A 22,205-nucleotide genomic window follows, 5' to 3' on the forward strand; every position below is an offset into this window, starting at 1 on the left:
AAGGCCTTTCCAATTTTATAGTTTCTTGATAGCAAAATGATAACGACAATAAAAGTCTTAGAATGTGTAAATAACAATATTTGTTCCATCTTACCCGGGAAGGGAAATCATTTATGTATCATGTATTCAGCATCGGTACCATTTTGAATCGGTTAACCAATTTCCATATAGATTCCTTCACGTCTAATTAGAAGTGCAATGGTGCGTTTCTTCATCTTCCACCAAGGTAATACTTGAAATTGCATTGTTGAAATACGTATCAATTCGATAATGCCACAACCCAATATCATATTTTTTGCAGAGTTGGTGAATTGTTAATGCGTAAATTTATAGGCCTGATAGTTACAAGGCTTATATGATAATAATCATTAGCGACTGCAATCGAAAACTTATCGGCTATCCTTCTCATTTTATGAGATCAGATAATAATGAATTGTTTTAATTTAGTATTTGGAAACCGATTAGGTCGCCATTAATTACACTGCCACCCTAAATAAAAACTAATCGACAATTTATGAAAGGTATATAAGTCATATAAAGATACAATGATGCATAGCAAATCTTGGGATATTGGTAATTGAAATAAAGGACATGTTTTCTGTACTTCTTTTGTTTTGTGTCTACTTATAACATGTACAACGAAAATACTTGCATTTGTTTTTGGACAGAATATACATTTGTATATATACATAAGTACTGCTATGTTGAAAACTTTATCTCGTTCTATACTGTAGATTGTTATCGTTGAATAGATTGTCAACAATAGGATTGACAAAATGGTGTCGGCTTTTCTTTGTGTTACTTTCCTGATTTTGAACATATGTTCACTGTTTGATGCTAAAACAGAGAAAAGACTTTTACTAAACGATCCGGATGCTCTTTTGCATCGTATGGAAATGCTTGAAGCGAAGGTACAGGACCTAACCAGACAGCTAAATGAGGAGAAAATACATTCCCAGGGTAATCATTACCTTTTGTTATTTATCATCTGTTACAAAAGACGAATAACGAGTTTAATTATTGTATTTATATCTAGATTACAAATATCAAATACATGCAATGTCCCTGCCTTGAAAATATTTTATGTATCCATTGCAATAAATAAACAAATCTTATTTTGTTCTGTAGATATTTTTTATGAATATCTGAGAGAAATGACGGATTTTGGGCCATTGCAATGTAATTTCCGATATAATTAAAATTACGAAGCGGCATTCGTCTTAAAAATCCATATTGATTGACACTGCTTTTCGAACTTGTCTGAGACATTGCTGATATAAACCTTTGACATGACTATTTAAAAAACAAAACTTGAAAGAATTGCACACGCGAGAGCGCTATTAGACCGTATTGGCGAACGGGCGGATGACCGCTATTTTAATGACATTACAATGGATCACTTGATGGATAAAAAGATTGACTTTTTTATTAAAAGTTTCTTAAAAATTATCATTAAAAACTTGTAGCTTGAAAAACAACTTGGCACACCATGAACCTTACAAATGTGCATGATATGATCAGTATCATGAATTCATATTTTACCACTTAATTTGTAAATATTTATAATACATGACAGATTTTCTGATGAAGCAGGACATGTTTTGTTTTACTAAATGCACATGTAACCGCATTATGGTTACATTAAAATACTAAGCAACTCTTCTGTCTGTTAATAGATATATGCAGATGTGGTATGAGTGCCAATGAGACAACTCTCCGAATTACAATTTATAAAAGTAAACCATTATGGGTCAATGTTCGGCCTTCAACACGGACCCTTGGCTCACACCAAACAACAAACTATAACCGGCCTCAAAATTATTACTATAAAACCATTCAAACGGGAAAACCTACTGTCAATCTATATAAAAATGTTCATTTTCAGCTGTATGTTGTATTTTCTGTATGTCATGGTTTGTATAGACTAAGACATTTTTAACCTCTTCGTATATCGGGATTTGTTGAAACTTTAATACTTTTGATTGCGACATCTTCTTTTTCCAGATGCTAAACATTATATTGAAGATTTCATAAGATTTTTTTGCACGTTTTGGCGACAAAACTGAACAATTTGAATATATTTCAGGAAGTCAACAAACCTATGTAAGATGGGGTAAACAGGTATGTGGGACAAATTCAACGCTTATATATTCTGGTATGCATATTTATATTTACAATAAAAAAGAATGTTAGTTATTTGTATAAAAAACTTGTGTTCTCACAAAAAGAACGGAAAAACGAAACAACTGATTTTATCGCTAAAGACGCTCTAAAACAAACTTAAATATGACAAATCTCTCACATATGCCACTTTGCAGATGATTTATGTCAAATATTAAAGTGGCCACATCCATGTTCACTCTGGCCACATCCGTGTTCACTCTAAACCTGTAAATATGATATGCATTATCATCAAATACAACTTATATGTAAATATTAGGAATGAACACAAATTCGGCCACTTCCATGTAAGTCGAAAACAGTTTAAATATTTACTCAAATGGTAAAATTTCGAAGATTTCAATAATTTAGCATGACTTAATGGTGCTAGTATCCGATACATGTACATGTGTATTGTCTTGTCAACATTTATAACAAAAGTATTCTACTTCCCAAAAAATAGCTAAAAGGTTACATTCAAACAACATGCTATATTTTGGGGCAAAAAGGGATTCTTACTGGGCCTACTCCTTTGTATTCATTTAAGGTCACTTGCGGTTTGCTTTTTTCAAGGTTACATGAATCGTTACCTAATGCACAAAGTCCTATGGCTTAATTAATTATAAATATGAATTCAAAGGAAAGGTCAAAAACTATAAAGTCAAATTTACCTTAAACCTTGACTATATTTTCAAGGTCATCAAGCAAGGACTTCATAGCAAAAGACTTTATGTCTCTACTGTTTATTTCTAATAAGTGATATGACAGTGTTTGGGTAAGTGGTGCCAGTTTCAAAAACGTATAAACTGTTCGATATTATATTCAAAATATCTAAGCGACATCTTCTGAAATAACAATATAGCGCATTATAGAAATTAGATGGGGAATTTTTAAAAAAAAAAAAAGGAAAGGCCTCAATATTGTCATGCGTTGTGACCATCAGTTTGTGTACGTCATAAACAATCATCTCATTAGTTTTCGTCTAACAGTCTTTGATTAGGTAAAAGAAAACCAAGATTCCCAGCAAATCGGCTATAACAGTATTTCGTAAATGTCTTAAAAAGAATTAATAACTGAATCTTCCATTGTATCAGTTCGCACGTTGATTGAAAAATGTAGCTCCTTGAAAAAAAGCTGAAAGTATTGCACTATTTTGTGTTTTTTTGGTTACAGGTCAGACTGCAGGTACTTCTTATGCAGCGACAGGAGGGTCCGCTAATCCACTGTGTATGATTCATGAAGTATTGTGGGGAAATCATCAAACTGAAGGGAATATGGCAGTACTTCGTGGTGCTGAGTACCAAGATAATTTCTGGGGTACCGGTTCCTTAGATAAGGACGTGCCTTGTGCAGTTTGCAAACCTGCACACTCTACTGTTTTAATGATTCCAGGTCGCAATAAATGTCTTCCAGGATGGACGGAAGAGTATCATGGTTATTTGTCTGGTAACCTCGACGGGCATAAACACACTTCGACTTATATTTGCGTTGATGAAAATGTCTCCTTTCTAGACTCTGGAATAGAAAATAATGAGTATAGTTATCTAATATACGGAGTGAAAGTTCAATGTGGAAGTCTCAAATGTCCACCATATGTTAATGGAAAACCGATAACATGTGTGGTTTGTTCTCAATAAAGATAAATCGCCATAGTTGTCATTTTTCATAAATATTTTGAAATTTGGAGTAATCGGTTTACATTTCAGGTTATTATTTATTAAATCAAAAGAGGGACGAAAGAGACCAGAGGGACAGTCAAACGCATAGATTGAAAATTATCAGACAAAACAATGGCTAAAAAAACAGACAAACAGACAACCAATAGTACAGAAGACACAACATAGAAAAATAAAGACTAAGCACGACGAACCCCACCAAAAAAAAAGCTTCTTTGGGAGGGTAAGCAGATCTTGGTAAATAAGGTAAATAACAAAAATCTCGTAAATTCAAAACAGAACGACCAATAACAAAAGACGAGATCACAAATTCACTCACAGCAAACAAATGGAAAACAACAGTCATATTCCTGACTTGTGTAACTTATGTAGACAATAGAGGATTACACTTAGTTGTGTAGGTAGCTCTTATTTTTATGTGTATTACAGAACATAGAATTTCATTGTATTGACAACAATTTGTGAATAATTAATCACAATAACTTTAAGGAGGCCAGCGGCCTGTTTTGTGTGTGTTGGTGACTCATTGGCTAATGATCCTGAATGGTTTTCTCATTTTGTTAATATATTCGGGTCAGAATAATAAATTTAAATAGTTTGTTAGTACATATATTGTCGCAACAGTTCAACTAAAACTGAAAGTCCAGGAATTGAATAATAGCATGTCCTTTTTAAATCCAATTATAACCTTTATTCTATAAATAAAAGTATCATTCGATAGATAAATATATCATGACTTGCATATAGTTTTAAGAAAGCTTTTAATCAAATAAATGGCCGAATTAACATGTTTTATGTTGGTGTCTTATTGTACCAGTTTATAATTTAAAAAATGGTACCAACTCATATAATATTTCTGAAATGTGTACTCTCGGTACAAAACCACGGATCGATTACCAGTCGGTTCAAGCCTATTGTTCTATGGTTCAATATGGACGGAAAATTAAATTGGTTTAACTGTGCAGCTATTAAAAATACATCTAAAAAAATAAACACAGAATGGAAACTGTTGCCTAGATTATAAATAAACTAAGGTGAAAAAAATATGTCAAAATAGTTGTGTACCCTTCATGTAATAGCTTCGCATAAAATATCTTCATAATTTACCGACACTCTCTGATTTCAGACTGCTAGGAAAATTCATATACGTCTTTCAATGTAAAACATACATGTTTTCATTCAGCAAACCAGATGTAGATCAGTGACGGATTCAAAAGGTGTCACATTGGCAAGCATGCATATTTTGCTATTTTTGTCAGTAAATTGTAATACATTTTTCATGTCGGAGCCTGTTATAGCCCACTTCACGGTATAGGTCTTTCTCATTTTCAAAGGTCCTTCAGTTGTTTGCAATTGATTATTCTCAATTCATTTTAACGTCGATGTATAGTTGTCTCATAGGCAATCATACACATATCTTGAACTTTATATACTAAATTATAATCCTGATACCTTTGATAACTATTATACATGTAAATATGAAGTGGTGCTTACAATTTGTTAAACAGCTCTGCTTTCTTGTCACTAAGCAAAGCGAAACATGTTTCGGATATATGATAACCAGTATACAGCCCCATTCTTTGAATCACAACTTTTGAATACAAAGTATAAAGTGAATTGTATAAAAAGTAAAATCACAAAAATACTGAACTTAGAGGAAAATCAATTTGGAAAGTCCATAATCACATGACAAAATCAAATAACAAAACGCATCAAAAACGAATGGATAAGAACTGTCAGATTCCTGACTTGGTAAGAGAATCAGGTTTGCTACTAAGTTCCAAAACAACAAGCTTTTTATGACACTAGTATATATTGATTAGGGATTATTAAAGGAACCAAAAGAGCAAAAAAAATATAGGTCAATGTGCTTGTTTTCGAGATATTAATTTTGGGGTGAAAATGTTCTCTGTTGATTTTTCATAGCTTTATCATTGACATGTATAAGTACTGGAAAACTATAATAAAATAACAAGGATTTTATAAGACTTTTAAAAATGACTTATAATCATACATGTAAAAGATTTATGAAAAGAAAAATTGGGGTCAATGGACAAATGTTGTTAAGGCATTCAAATGGATACATTGTAAACCCAGAGGATTCTGAAAATCTGACAAAATTTTCAAAATATGACAAGCGAACTTCCTGATGTTCCTTAAGTTGAACATTTCTATTAAGCCGGTAGTTTTTTCGTCGTCTTAGACGTAACGTATTATGATAGGTCGTAGTCTATCCGTTCATATGTCAACACTCAAACTTGCTATCACTTATTTCCGAAAAAATTCACAAAAATTTTGGAATGACCAAAGATATTTGTTTGTCAAAACTGAATATTATGTGGTTTGTCAATCCGTAGTAATGGGACTTTTATAATTAGAAGTAATGTGTGTGTTTTATATATGCATACTAAAATAAAGATAAAAGAGAAGTATGATATCCAATAAGACCACTATTCAAAAGAGTTTGCCTAAATTAATGAATGTGTTGCGTGAAATAAATAAGCTTTAGGTATATCCTCGTGCACATTTTTACGAGAAGTATTTTACTTAATTAGTCCCACTCAAGTAACCACTTTCTGATACAGTCATTGATACATTGGACTTATTGGTCAATAGCTTGTCAAATAATGGTTTAATGTTAGTTGTATAATAGGCGATTTTCTGATATCTGTGTTTTGTTATTAAATGTCGCGACCTTTATCTGTTTGGCCAACAAAACTTACTTTTCGGTACATTTGTTCTTATCCTAAAAAATGAAAGCTGTATTTGACACCAGAAATTTACAATGGAAACATAAGCCAGGCTTTTCTTTAATTACAATGTATTGACTTATCTTGTTATAAATTCATAACTATCTGATTACGCAATGAATGTACACGATTGATACCTGTGGTGTACAAGTGCATCCATAGAATCAACTGGGTTTACATTTATTTAACTAAATCAGGAAACACACATTTTGTTACGAATTAAAACACTTATAGTATACTTAAAGTTATTCATGGTAACACTTTATGTATGACTCATTTAAGTATAGCTTTTTTTATAATTACATATGTTAATACACTCACAAGCTCGAATACCGTTTATAAGGAGGTGTTGTAAAAAATATGTGCATTCGGTTTGAATTATAATTTCCTTATCTTTAAAATTCAAAGTCAGATATTGAATTTATCTTCAATGTACATCATCTAGCAGGACAGATATTTAGTAATTTTGTATTCCAGATGATCTTCCTTTTTTGTTTTGTAAAGCCTTTAACAAATTATACATCACGTTCATTCGCTGTAGTTTAAATATCATACCTTTTTTCTATTATATAATTTATTAGCAGCTGCTGGAACATATCCTTTTTTAAAGTTAATATTACTACTGGATCGAGATCAGACAATATGTTATTGTTATGAAGTTTAATTCATAAACTGATTGAGTTGCTTTTCATTTCCTTTTTATCCACAAGATCAATTTCACGTTCACAAAAGAACAACACAAATCGACCGAACGGACCACTTACATCTAGAAATTGACAATGAGGGTCGGTTGAAAACAAAACTTTACGACAAAAGAGATGATTTCAGCTTTCCAATTGTGAACTTTCCATTTCTAAGTAGCAACATTCCAGCAGCACCTGCATACGGGGTATATATCTCCCAATTGATACGATATTCCCGTGCTTGCATTTCCTATCATGATTTTCTTGATAGAGGGTTACTGCTCACAAGGAAGCTATTAAACCAAGAATTCCAAATGGTGAAGTTGAAATCATCCCTTCGTAAATTTTACGGACGCCATCACGAGTTGGTTGACCGTTATGGAAAAACCGTTTCACAAAGGATATCGGATATGTTCCTTACGTCGTAACTACAATCCCCTTCCCTTTCATGAATGTGACCTACCGAATTAAACTATTTACCGGATTTGTAATCACATAAGCAACACGACGGGTGCCACATGTGGAGCAGGATCTGCTTACCCTTCCGGAGCACCTGAGATCACCCCTAGTTTTTGGTAGGGTTCGTGTTGTTTATTCTTTAGTTCTCTATGTTGTGTCATGTGTACTATTGTTTTTCTGTTTGTCTTTTTCATTTTTAGCCATGGCGTTGTCAGTTTGTTTTAGATTTATGAGTTTGACTGTCCCTTTGGTATCTTTCGTCCCTCTTTTATGATGTAACATAAGTCTTGTCAAGATGTAAAAAACTCACATAAAAGTTTTCTCTGAGACAGATTATAAAAAAAAATTTCTTTGTGGGGCTGTTTGACACCATTTGTTAAAAACAAATTCTTACTGTAATTCTTATTGCATCATGGTTTGAGAGATATTGGAAATATATGATACACAATGTTTGACACAATGTGCTACCGACCTATACCAGACAAAGCCTTATGATGTATGGCCCGAAGATAATATGTGTCATTTTGCACATACGGTTGCTTAATTACCAATTAGCTACTGCATGATAGACAGCTAGATATCATAGACATACTAATGTATACACAGGCCAGAGTCCGAGCTTGTTTTGGTACATATTATAAAAACTTAATCAACGAAAAAAACTTATTTATTCAAAATAATAAAATTAAAAAAAAATAGCAAATAAAACATTTGACAGAGTGGTTCTTAACTAATTGGAAAATATAATACATTATTAATACGGAATAACATCATCTGAAATCGTATCAATTGGACAAAAGCCAAAACATAGCAGAAGTGGGGAGAAAAATCTGCCTCATTAGTGAACATATATACATATCAACTTCTCAAGATAAAATTAAGGGAGGTATGGGAATGTGACATTTCTCGTATTTCTGATAAGAATAACAAGTTAACAGGTCATAAGCTGATGAAAAAGGAACGCACATACAAGTCAACTAGATATATAGGGCTGACCCCACATGATCATTGACCAATGAGAAAGATGTAATTCGATCATACACTGGTCATTATGTGAAATTTCTCTATACGCTAAAACATGTTATCTAATCTCAACAAATTATCGTCTAATTGAGTATGACAAAACTGATAATTTGACTAGATATTAATTCACAATATAAATAGCACGATAAGTACAGAATAATCGTTCTTGCTGTCTTTAATACCTTATGCCGGCGTCACACATTGGCGAATAGACCGACGTGCACCAAACGTACAGAGAAAATTGACAAAGTCGGTATACGTTAGTTGCACGCCAGAAGAACGCTTAGCAATCGTTAAACGTGCGTTGCGTGAAGTACGTCGAATTACAAAGGTATACCCTTGGTGAACGCTACAACTTGAGGTAATTTTTAAGCAGCATACAAATTTTCATCCAGCTGAAGCGTTTGTCTAGCGTATACCTGTACGCTACACGCACGTAATACATACGCCACAAGCGCGTTACAAACGCTACAGATAAGTTTAAGACACGTTTAGGGCACGTGGTATACGCTTCAAGGTCGTTGCACTTTAAATTAAGCGTATGCGAGTGTGTTTGTAACAAACACCCCATAAAAGATACGACCGGGACGCGTCTCAAATACGTTCAAGAAACTCTTGTCCTTCGTATCGTGCATTACTTGTACGTTAGACAAACGCCAAGCATACGCCAACATACGTTTCTTGAACGCCCGATACACGCTTAGTTACGCTTCTCGCAGATGTAATACATGCTTAGGCCACGTTATGCACACGTTACAGATATGATTGACAGGTTGAATGCATCCACAATTACTAGCGTGTTGGTAGCGTACATGATTTTTTAACACGCCCGGCGTACGTCGGAACTATACGCTAATGTGTGACGCCGGTTTTAATTTGAACTTAATTTTCAATGAGCAAATAAAATTGGTTTTAAGAAAAACAGTTAGAAACCATAAACATATTAATTTAAACGCATGCCAGATTCTAAATTTGTCTAAAAAAAAAATTACGACTACAGGTCGTTTATCAAGGTCATAACATGCGAAAAACATTTCACATAAAAGTTCATAATTAATATGAAATAAGAAAATCCATGAACTACAATCGTTTAAATGGAATATATGCCAAAGAATAGCTAAGATATGGGGTAGATATCTACCACGAATTTAAAGAGTGGATCCCCAACCCGAAGACTCATGCGACGTGAGAACAATTAATATACAACTTGATACAAATTGAAACAAATTGTGAGCATGACAATCACGTACACAATTAAATAACACTGTTATTTTGTAAAAAATCAAATTTAAGATAAAATATTAATATTTCTTATAATCATAAACAAACATATATTACTTTTAAATTACCTCTTGCTGATCAATAAAGACAACAGTAGTATACCACTGTTTAAAAGTTATGAATAAATTGAGAGAAAACAAATCCAGTTTGCCATCTAAAATCGGGGAACACATAAACAATAAGAGAAAAATAAAGAAACAACAGAACACTGAAGAGCAACTAAAATAAAGAACAATGCAACATACATAGAAACAAACTTTAATATAATAACTACCATATTCCTGACTTGGTACAGGACATTTTGAGACCAAATAGTGGGTTGAATCTGGTTTTGTGGCTAGTCAAACCTCCGCGCTGTGTGGCAATGTTACAAATACCACTAACATGACAACATGACATGACGGGAATACAGTACAACTAATTGCAAGACAACTAAACACGATTAACTTGTAAATACCATTCCAGACAGGACCACAGGAGTTATTTACATCATAATTTAGCATATTTATTCACATCTAGACTCACAATAAAATACTCCTAAAAGTTTTATTGTTCAGACAATTTGTAATAGTACAGTAATTAACTAATAATATTTTTGCCTGATTTCAAAAGTCTGAAATATCAATTGATAATTATTGTATACTTGACAACAACTTTTAATGTTGTTCATCTTGATCTTCAAAAAATAAAATACATTTTTACAAAGCCCTGAACATGCTGAATTTCGTTATATATATTAAGTCCTATATCTGTATACAGGTAAACGTTATCAAAAGTAATATTGCATATTGATGATTGTATGTAAATCAAACATATAATAAGGTTATAAGGGAGGGGTTGAGATCTCACAAACATGTTTAACCCCGCCGCATTTTTGCGCATGTCCCAAGTCAGGAGCCGCTGGCCTTTGTTAGTCTTGCATTATTTTAACTTTTAGTTTCATGTGTACAATTTGGAGTTTAGTATGGTGTTCATTATCACTGAACCAGTATATATTTGTTTAGGGGCCAGCTGAAGGACGCCTCCGGGTGCGAGAATTTCTCGTTGCATTGAAGACCTGTTGGTGACCTTCTGCTGTTGTCTGCTTTATGGTCGGGTTGTTGTCTCTTTGGCACATTTCCCATTTCCATTCTCAATTTTATAATAAATTTCTTTGCTATAATATATTAAAATAAGAATTCATTTACTTTCTAGCATGCTGCAGAGTTTGCTTGTTACCATACATGTAATTTCACTGCCATTATTCTAACAAGTCCGTATGTACATGTAACGTATTGACTGAGGGAAAGTCCTTAATGTTTATATTACATATGCACAGCATATCGTAGATTTGAAAAGAATATTGACTCTATGTTACTATTTTTTAAATGATATTGAATCAGTTTTGCTATTTTTGAAATGATTTTGACGCAATGTTACAATTTATAGTAACATCAATAACATTTTTAAATGTAGTAACGTCGTGTCAATATGTCAAAATAGTAACTAAAATACAAAATGTATATTGGAAAACACGTTAACATATCAACCAATGAGAAACAAGAAAAATCAAACTATATGTAAATAAGAAGACGTGGTATGAGTGCCAATGAGACAACTCTCCATCCATTCAATTCCCAATTTTAAAAGAAAATCCATCATGGGTATATTAAGATCAGTCTTAGACACGAAGCCTTGGCTCACACCGAACAATAAGTTATAAAAGGCCCTAAAAATTACTATTGGAAAACCTTTTCAACAGTGAATCCAACGATCTAATCTATATAAAAACGAGAAAAGAGAAACACATCTACAAACAACTGAACATTAGAGAAAGTACAAACAAATGCAGCGGGTCTTAACGTTCTAATACGTGTTAACCTTTATCCTTACCCAGAAGCAATAGAGTAACATCACTAAATAAAAAGACACGCTATAAACATGATAAAATATCAATTAAATTGGCTTGACTCAATCAAAAGAAATATAAACAAAAGTGAACATACACTGAACAAAAACATGTTTATCTATGACACAATGTTAATATACAATCAATAACATAAGGGTTATAATTTAACTGAAGGCAACAGTATTATACAGCTGTGAAATGGTAAATATTTACAGAAAGTAAACCATAAATTTGAACAAATAAGTTATATTGGTAAACATTACTTTGATTTTTGATAGATTTGCCTTTCACGACCAGAACATTTGGTACAAAACTTGAAAAACCGTAATGTCGGTTTATATAATCTGACAAATTGCAAATTTGAATTAGAAAGGCAAAGCTGATAACGATAAACTGATTACACAAAATAAGAAATGTATACATACAGGAGGTTTGATTGACCCATACAATTAAACAAACAAAAAAGTATATAGAAGCCTATCAAATTTTAATATTGACAGTCTCAATATTGTGACGAGACATCATTATTGACTACATCCAGACAAATATACAAGTAACTTTATCAAAGGAAAAACTTTATATTTATAAACTGAACAACGACCATTATTAAATTGAAAATATCATTTCTCATGACAATATTAAACGTAAACCTTAGAACAAAGTTTCTTCTTCGATATATAATGAAACTAGAGGCTCCAAGTTATAAGGACACATATTTAAAACTTAATACCCTAATTGTTATTGTTACTTAGTTTGATTAAATTTGTCTCAGTTGTTTCAGAGGAGAAGACTTTAAGGGACAATATCTCCCTATGGGGTCAATTGATCATTTTGGTCATGTTGACTTATTTGTCATATCATGTTTGCAGATCTTACTCAGCTGAACAATTGTGCTGTTTACAGTTCATCTCCATTTATAATAACATGCAAAACGAAAACTGAAAAATCTCCTTAAAATTACCACTCCAGGGGCAGCAATCTAACAACAGTTTGGGGAGATAGATCTTGACTTGTTAAACAACTGTACCTCTTGACAGATTCGCTTTAAACGATTTAGCTTCAGAATTATAAGCAAAATCTGCATTTTATCCTTATGCTCCATGTTTAGCCATGGCGGCTATCTTCGTAAGTAAGCCAGGTCGTTAAATTTCGTTGATTTATTTTCAGTGGTGAAGATTTTTTGTAAAAGTATTACAACGACAACGGACGACGGACGCAAGATATTGAGAAAAGCTCATCGGCCTTTTTGGGTCAGGTGAGGTAAAAAAAATCATAAATGTTTGGGAAGGCTGAGTTGACAAGAAAAATAGTAGTAATAGTATGAAATAAAGATCAATACTGGCCCAAAACAGAAGCACTGCGTTATATTACTAAAGATAAGGTAAATAGTTTGGAAGGCAATTCAATACTAAAGAATATAAGGCGACACTGACAATTGTATATGTCAAAATGAGCCCCTGGATAAGCCAAGAACTAAAGTGATATTTCTGAGACTGCGAGGCCCATTTACAAGCTAGACCCTACGTCATTGACGAATATATTGAAGGTAATATTTGTGTATATGTTCCAGACCATATGAGTATTTGGACCGTACGCGTACGGTCCGGACCGTATACGTATACTCGTACGGTCCGACCATACGCGTACGGTCGGACCGTATGAGTATACGCATATGGTCCAGTACGAGCTAACCAGCTAACTATATATGTTATTAGATCATATGGGTTAAATTTAAACAAATTAACATTAATCACAATCTTTTTTTTTAGGTTTACTAATTAATATTATTACAATTACACGGATAAAATGAACAAATGAACAATTGAAATTAAATATTTATTTAATTGTATATATCTTGATCCTTATTTTGGTACTCTCAACCAATGTTACACTTGCTACCACAAGTAACGTACTAATATTTTTTACATTTACATGTTTGCAGTTCGTGTATCTTCCTTAGCATTTGCATTTTTCGTAAAGTTGCTAAATATTCTAAAACAATTGTCCTCCCACATTATATTTACTTCCAATATTTTCAATTTTAGTGTTCATAATTCAATTATTTTACTGAGTGATCGACATGCTAAATACAAGAGATTAACAGATTCAATTAGCGTGAATTTTTTAAATCAATAAAATATAAAAGTGTTTTTTTTCAATTACAGTTAAACTTTTTTATATCAATTTGAGAATTAAGTTATATTGATCTGTTGTATGTATCTAATTAACTTTGCCAACTTCTTAATATAAGTCAGACCGTACGCGTACGGTCCGACCGTATGAGTATTTTGAAAAAGTACGCATACGGTCCAGACCGTACGCGTACGGTCCAAATACTCATACGGTCTGGAACATACATAAAATTGATGCATATTTTATTATATTCTTGAATGGTTAAGTTTAACTCCAAAGAAAATGATTGAGATATTTTTCAAGGAAATCTTTTATATGATCAAAATAAAGTAACGAAAATTAATGCTTGGCTTTCAAGACAATAATTTCGCGATGTTTTTTTTATTAGTGATCTATCTACGATACCTGTCGTATTAACTTAAGCCACCGCACTGCGCAAATACGAGGGGACAGCCGTCATGAAATAATACTGAACACACGTGCTTTTGAATGTAAATAGAAATAATAGTTTTAAAACAATAACAAATCAAGTTTCATTTTACAATTGGAACCCATTGGAAATGTCAAAACGAATGTCAAGGCTCTTTCAAATGCAATTTACCTATTTTTTATGCTTTCTTCGTGCACAGTTTTATCAATGTCACTATCCGGTAAAATTCGGCGACAAACTCAAAAATTATTAAACTTGCAATCAACAACCACTGATTGAAATATGATTTATCAATACTACGTTACAGATGTTTAATGAATATAAAAAAACGTGCATGCTAGACTTAGTTTAGTATTTATCGGTGTACTTATTCAATAATTCTGACAACCTAAAAATTTGTAGAATCTCGATTCATGTGACTATAGGTTGCATTTCTGTAAATATTGACAATGAAATTTCCCATAGGGACTCCTTTTACGGCTAAAACTGTACCACCTTTACTATGAAGTTTTGAAAAAAATCTTATCCTAGAATTGAAAATTAATATGCACCACAATTTTTTTCAAAGGTCAAAATATAGGGCTGTGCGGCATATTTTCAACGTTTATATGCCCTGAACTTCTCAGAGTTTAAACTTACACTAATTTTCTTAACTACGACTACCTCGAATGAAAGGTTACCACAGATTTCAATGTAAACAATATGTTAATGTATATTTACTGGTAACATTCCCAAGTTATGTCTTTGTGAGATGGAACACAGAGAGCATAACTGAGAACCAGTATGTAAACAAAATTAATTTTCTATGAATATTCAAGATCTCCCCAAAAGAGGCGTGTTTTAAGAAACAGCTGTATTTACAAAGTGCAACCTTTAACATCGAATAGTACGCATATCTATATCAATGAACATTTTAAAAGTGTTAATACTGGGTGTTGTGGTTTTTAAATTTTGAATTCAACTTTTAACATTTATTTAAAACAAAGTTTATAACACTTTTCAGAGATAAAAGTCTTTCAGAAAATGGGGAAAAACTGCAGAGAGGAAACAAAAAAGTATGGTACAGAATGTTAATTTTAAATTTACAGAAATGACGAAATCCCAGAAATTTCTTGGTCTGTTTGTGAGAAGGAGTTTAGGATATGAAGCTTTCAAAAAAAAAAGCAAACATAAAATTTCACATTTCATTCTGAAGTCATATTAATAGGATCCATGATAACGCTTGACTATATTTGAGGAATTTGGCAATGAACAATCAGAACAAGAACATTTCAGGTTTTCGTCATTTCTTCAAATTTTATTTGAAAAGTAATAAACAAATTTAAAAGTGACTCTCTTATTTCAGTCCGGACTGAACATTCCAGTTTGTTTACATTTTAATCAAATCCTTTAAAAGAGTGACGAAAGATACCAGTGAGACAATCAAACTCGTAAATCGAAAATTAACTGATAACGTCATGGCTAATAAATAAAAAAGACAAACAGACACATTACCCAACATAGAAAACAAAAGACTAAGCAACACGTGCCCAATTAAAAACTGGAAGTTGAATCATGTGCTCCGGAAGGGTAAGGAGATCCTAATCCACATGTGACACCCGTTGTGTTTCTTATGTTATTTAATTCCCGGTAAATAGTCTAATTTAATTTGACAGCAGTAAACCAAAATACCGAACAATCATGATCAATGTTAAATTGTGATAGCTGTAGAGTTTTATAAAAATCCAAGTTGTTTTAAAAACGTTAAAGAAATAATCAAAGATGACTATATGAGTATCTGATTTTTATCAAAAGTGAAATTTCTTACTTTTTTTACCAATTGAATAAATCCTTTAATTTGACCACAATGAACCAATCTACCAAATAACCTAGAATTTTGTAAGATCAATATATAATAGAGGTTGATTAACTGATCCAGACCAGTGAAGACTAAACGTGAAGTTCAAAATTTGTTGAGACAGGTAGAGCCTTTGTCGAGACTATTTCAGACTACATTAAGATTATCAAATACTGAATCAGACTTATTACGTAAAGTCGAGACCAACGTCGAGTACAATTAATTACAGTAAAGTTCTGTCGAGGTAATGTCGAGTCTCATCTAGTAAAATATGTGCACGACCTTACTGGTCGAGCACTAAATATGGTCTTGTCAAGCTCTGAGCAGTTTGTAGTATATCTTTCAAAAGACACAAAACTGTCTTCATATATTGGTTGCAAGAAATAAAACAAGACCCAATATGGGACTTTTAAACTTTTTTCCTTTGATATCATACGTTTGTCAACCCAATTTAAACAAGTGTTTTTCATTTGGAGATATCTAGATTAGGTTTGCACAAATCAATAGCTGAAGTGAAGAACTGCTTACACGGACCCTGCAGTCAGAAGATAGTACATTTTCTAAATAAAATAATTCCTATACACAGCTGTAAAAGAGGGACGAAAGATACCAGAGGGACAGTCTAACTCATAAATCGAAAATAAACTGACAACGACATGGCTAAAAATGAAAAAGACAAACAGACAAACAATAGTACACATGATACAACATAGAAAACTAAAGAATAAGCAACACGAACCCCACCAAAAAATAGGGGTGTTCTCAGGTGTAACTTTGTACATAGGTGAGCTATCAGGATGTTGAAGCATCTTAATAAAGAGTTTTAGGACCAAGAAAGTCCCTTGTTAAAAGTTTCTATCGAAAAGTTCACAATTTTGCAATATAAATAGGACATGTGTGCCCTATTAGAGGTCCTTGTTTTTGTACTAATAAATATTCGTAAATCAGTTGTTTACTCTAGCATACAATCAAACGATAAGGAACAGTTTTGACATGTCTTTTTTTTTTTATCTCAGGACGAAGTACCTGAATGATTACAAAAGCAGATTATAACATAGAAAGTAAGGAACCATGAATACATGGCTGTATTCCTTAATGTTGATTAAATATGTCATAAACAATTGCTGAATGTAGCCTCCAGGAGCAGGATAAAGACCAATTAGTGACCTTTGGTTGTGCTCTGTCTGTGGTCGGGATGTTGTCTCTTTGCCACATTCCTCATTCCTATCCTCCGTTTTATTGCTTTAATCTTTTGATTTTTGTATAATGTAATTTGAGCCACTAAAGTCTTGTGTACATACAACTCGTATTTGTAATATAACATTTTAACCTGTGTGCCATTGTATAATTTGTACACTTGTTTTCTCATGTTTGTCCTGAATAGGTATGAAATATTTAGCGTTAAAGGTTAGTAAAACAAAGATTGATCGATCTAACTTTTGTGAAGAAAAGTCTTTTTCTTAATATGTCAGATGGACGAAACCGTTTATACAGAAGAGGAGAAACATAAAATAATATGTTTCTATAAAAAAGTAATATAACATAATAACAGTCGCAATAATTGTTATGAAATGTTCCAATCCCTGTGCGTTATCAAACAGTTTAAATGAAATTTGCAACAATCCATGCCCAAATAGATGAAAATAATACAAACAAAAAACAAGATTGCTTACCTATTTCTAGTTTATAAAAAATTCGATCCACTATTGTTTTCGTTCTCGCAAATGTATACACAAATTAAATGGGGTCGCAAACAGCTCTTTTCGGAAACCAGTATGTTATTATGTTCAATAAAGATAGGTCAAGTTGAAGGTTATATTATTTGTAACATTCTACTCTTACCAGTGCAAACAGATACCATCCAACACCGGAAATAATCATTTAAAACGTACTATAAATAAAAATAATGAGATAATTCCTTAATTAGATTAAAAAGGGGGTTTTACTAAAAAATAACTTAGTACATGTAGAATTAAGGTTATATACTGGTAATATTAACACACACAAAAATAATGTATTGTATTGCATGGAATATTGTAAAAGAAAGATGTGAATAATAACAGAACATATAAGATCAAATACTTAATGAATGTCATGTGGAGGTTCAATGATTTGTGCTAGGCCTTATAATATCTCTGTTAAATTGATGACGAAAAAGAATGACCATTCAATAGTAGAATAATTAGATAGCAGATGCGAAGTTTAAAAGGGGTGGTTCGTCCTAAATTGGTCTATTAAATAGGGAATCACTAAAACATGATAAGAGCGGCCCTCTAATGACAGTCAATGCACCACACATCCCCTTATAAAAAAAGGGGAAAATTACATTTACAGTTTTGTAAGCGCATTTTGGGGGTGCGATCCTCTACGCCAAGTTTTATGGTGTATGGAGAACTTCGAAGATTTCCACTTGAACTGCAGATCAAGTTAAAAATGGTATGTTTTTGGCACAAGCTTGCAACAAACGATAAAAAATTATCGGGTAAACTGAACAAGTTACTTTGATACATGCATGAGCATGAAGGTTATAATTTCAAATGGTTTAACTATGTAAAATCTGTGTTTAGTGACTGTGGCTTTTGTGAAATATATAATATTCCGGAGCAAGTTGATTATAATTATATTAAAACTAATGTGAGGCAGCGTCTCCAGGACCAGTTTATTCAAAAATGGTTCTCTGATATAAATAACTCATCAAGGGGGGAATTTTATTTACACTTTAAAGAAGAGTTTTGCTTAGAACCATATCTGTTAAAATTAAGGCGGGGTCATAGAGTAAATATATGTAAATTAAGGGTATGTAATACAAAGTTTCCCATTGAAACAGGAAGATGGAGAAATGTACCACGAAATGAGAGAATTTGTCCACTTTGTAAAGCTGGTCTTGGGGATGTGTACTACTATATATGTATATGTACCAATTATAAAGTTAAAGATTTAAGGGGGAAGTTCATACCTCCATATTATTTAAAATATCCAAATGTTAAAAAAGTACTGGGCATGCTTAAATATTGTAATAATATTGTGATGTCTAAGCTGTCAATTTTTTATTCAAAAGGTAGAAAAGATACTTGTCTGATTTAAAACTGCAATTAACAAAGATTTATCTCTGAAGATGTATAATTTAAAAATGTATACTGTATGTATTATGAAATATGTTGTGATTTATATTGTGCATAATATGCTCCTGTTACGCAGTCTTCTGCGGCTGAGTTTTCTTTAATAAACTAAACTAAACTAAACTAAAAAATTCTGAATCCTCAACTGTTGCCCAAGTCTCATAAAATTGCACCCATTTACCTTATTAGGTCTAGGGTCGAACTTGTCTAATTGGTAAGCATATCACATCTTATTTTTTGTATGTGGGGACACATGGTTGGAAACACCTTTTCTATAAATAGTATGTGTTGTAAATCTCATGTTAGAATGATTTTTTTTTTTTAAATTTATGCTATATTCTGTTTCAGATAACAAAAGTTGAAGAACAGAACATTCACAGGGCTTTAGTTAAGACGTACCTCTTGTTTTACAGAACACTTCTGGATTGAAGACTAATAGTTTTGTTATTTTTTATTAGTATGATTGTTTTTTAGTTATGATATTTAATACAATAGAAATCGGTTTTCATTAATTGAACTTATAGTTTTGCAAGTTTATTTTCATCGTTAATTTTCAATATAATCATGTTAAAATAAAGTTACATTCCGTCTGTTAAGATTAGTTAAAGCTTGCGGTGTAGAAAGTTAATTGTTAATCTTAACGGGATTCCCAAATTTTCAGAAATTTTTCCGAAGTTCAGTATGTACTGGTATATTCCTCCCTTATTCGGAGCACCCCTCTACAGCTGCGAGGGTACAATGGAATCTATGTACACTCCCTTTCGGGATTAATACAGATGTGTCACTAACGTATTTATAATGTGTAAGATTAACAAGGACAATCTCCACCCCAACACAAAAGGGGTGCTAGGACACCGGGAAGTCTGTTATTATGGTAGAGGTAGCCGAAGTACTCGGAGAGAACCACCGGGACACTCGGCGGTATTAGACAAACCGAAGAGATATCAGTAGCTAATTGATCTCTAGGTCAAAGCAGGTCACAACATTGTCCAACTGAGGCCCACTAAGTACCCATTCTAGTTTAAGTTCCGGTCTGGGTACCAGAGGTGTGTGTGAGAGGGTGAAAATCACCCTTCTAATGTACTGATATTATAAAATTAAATGTTTAATGTACAGAGTCTGACGTAAACAGATCGTCTTTATCATGCGATAAGTTAACATCGAAAACAATGTTGTGAAATTATAATACGAAATGATTGTAAATATGGTAAATATTGGATTAAAACGTTGTTATTAGCAAACTTCGAGTTAGTTATTTGTTATTGATATAATAATGCTATGGGTATAACATTATCGTCGAAAGTCCGAAATCGTAGAACTTTATATGAACGTTTATTCCACTGCAAAAAATCAAATCGTCTCCGCAACACTTTCTACATCCATACTGTTCCGCCAGAAGATAAATTGTTCAGATCTGATAAACATCATGTCAGCAGTTAAGTCATTTCATTTGAAATTGTTATTTTCGAATGTGTCTTTATTATGTAGGGTGAAAATTAAACTCGCTGCATGTGTATGTATCTGACATAAGTCAAGGGCCTGTTCATTGGTGTTTGTTTGTTGATGTTGTTCATAAGCGTTTCTCTTTTTTTATATAGTTCAGACCATTGATTTTCATGTTTGAATTTTGTACGGAAGACGCGCGTTTCTTCTACAGAAGATTCATGTATATTTCTGTATTCAAAGTTGTGTGCACGTGTGGATGAAAACTGATTCCTGTTTAATTCGTTTTTTTTTAATTTTTAAACGTATATTTGATGGTAAGTTTTTACTTTTTGACCACTTTCATTTCTCAATGCATCATACTAGTTTTCAATCCTATTCTCCTGTTTCGTCAACCACTAGAACATACCTAACCGATTACGACAGTGAAATATTTTGCACTATGCGAACAGTGTCTTTAGAGCACACATAAACAAACAAAACAAACCATAGAAAACTAAAGAATGAAGTTAAGGTGGTACCAAACACTTTAACTAAAATTAATTGAGCTCGTTTAATTTTCTTGAAATTTTGACAAAGAATTTACTTTGACCCTTTGACAAAAATATAAAACAATTGAACCAACCGTTTTATCAGAAAAATTACACTGGTTATATAGCAGTTTGACAAACACTTATTTTGATCATTGAGAAGCTAAATATTCCCTTAACAACACAAAGTAATTAAAACGTTTAGCTGATTTTACAGAGATATCTCCCTGTAGCGTTAAGTACCACCTTAAGCTGAGACTTTGGAGGTTGTCTATTTTTAAAATATTGTTTTCAAATAAATGATTCCAACGGGTACATACATCTTTGCTAGTTAAATGTTCGACACGTATGTTATTGGTAGGATTCAATACTGTTGGAATTATTAGAAAAGCTCAAGATTATAATTTAATACGCAAGACGCGCGTTTCCTCCACATAAAACTCATCAGTGACGTGACTCTTAGATCAAAATGGTTACAAAGCCACACAATCACAAAATTGAAGAGCATTGTGGACCCAAAATTCCAAAATGTTGTTCCAATCACGTCTTAGGTAATCTATTTCTGGGATAAGAAAAACAGTTTTTAAAGAAAATAAAAAGTTTTGTAAACAGGAAATTTATCAAATGACCATATAATTGATATTCATATCAACACAGAAGTGCTGACTACTGGGCGATGATACACTCGGGGCCGATACGTCGACCAGTAGCATCGACCCAGTGGTGTTAATAGTTATCAAAGGTACGAGCATTATAATTTAATACGTCAGACGCGTAAATGTATTCAATACCT

At 32.6% G+C, this 22,205-nt stretch overlaps 2 long non-coding RNA genes across 2 annotated transcripts; one reads left to right on the plus strand and one right to left on the minus strand.

The window, feature by feature from the left end:
• The first annotated feature begins 736 nt into the window (after positions 1-736).
• On the plus strand, positions 737-3,804 carry LOC143052761 (uncharacterized). Its single transcript, XR_012971231.1, has 3 exons — positions 737-960; positions 2,087-2,155; positions 3,334-3,804. It is a non-coding gene; the product is annotated as an uncharacterized LOC143052761 (long non-coding RNA).
• Positions 2,888-18,096, minus strand: LOC143052762 (uncharacterized). Its single transcript, XR_012971232.1, has 2 exons — positions 17,994-18,096; positions 2,888-3,675 (listed from the first exon to the last, which is right to left on the minus strand). It is a non-coding gene; the product is annotated as an uncharacterized LOC143052762 (long non-coding RNA).
• Between the last annotated feature and the right edge of the window lie 4,109 nt (positions 18,097-22,205).

This window comes from Mytilus galloprovincialis, chromosome 11 (genome assembly GCF_965363235.1).
Source record: "Mytilus galloprovincialis chromosome 11, xbMytGall1.hap1.1, whole genome shotgun sequence".
Classification (NCBI taxonomy): Eukaryota; Metazoa; Mollusca; class Bivalvia; order Mytilida; family Mytilidae; genus Mytilus; species Mytilus galloprovincialis.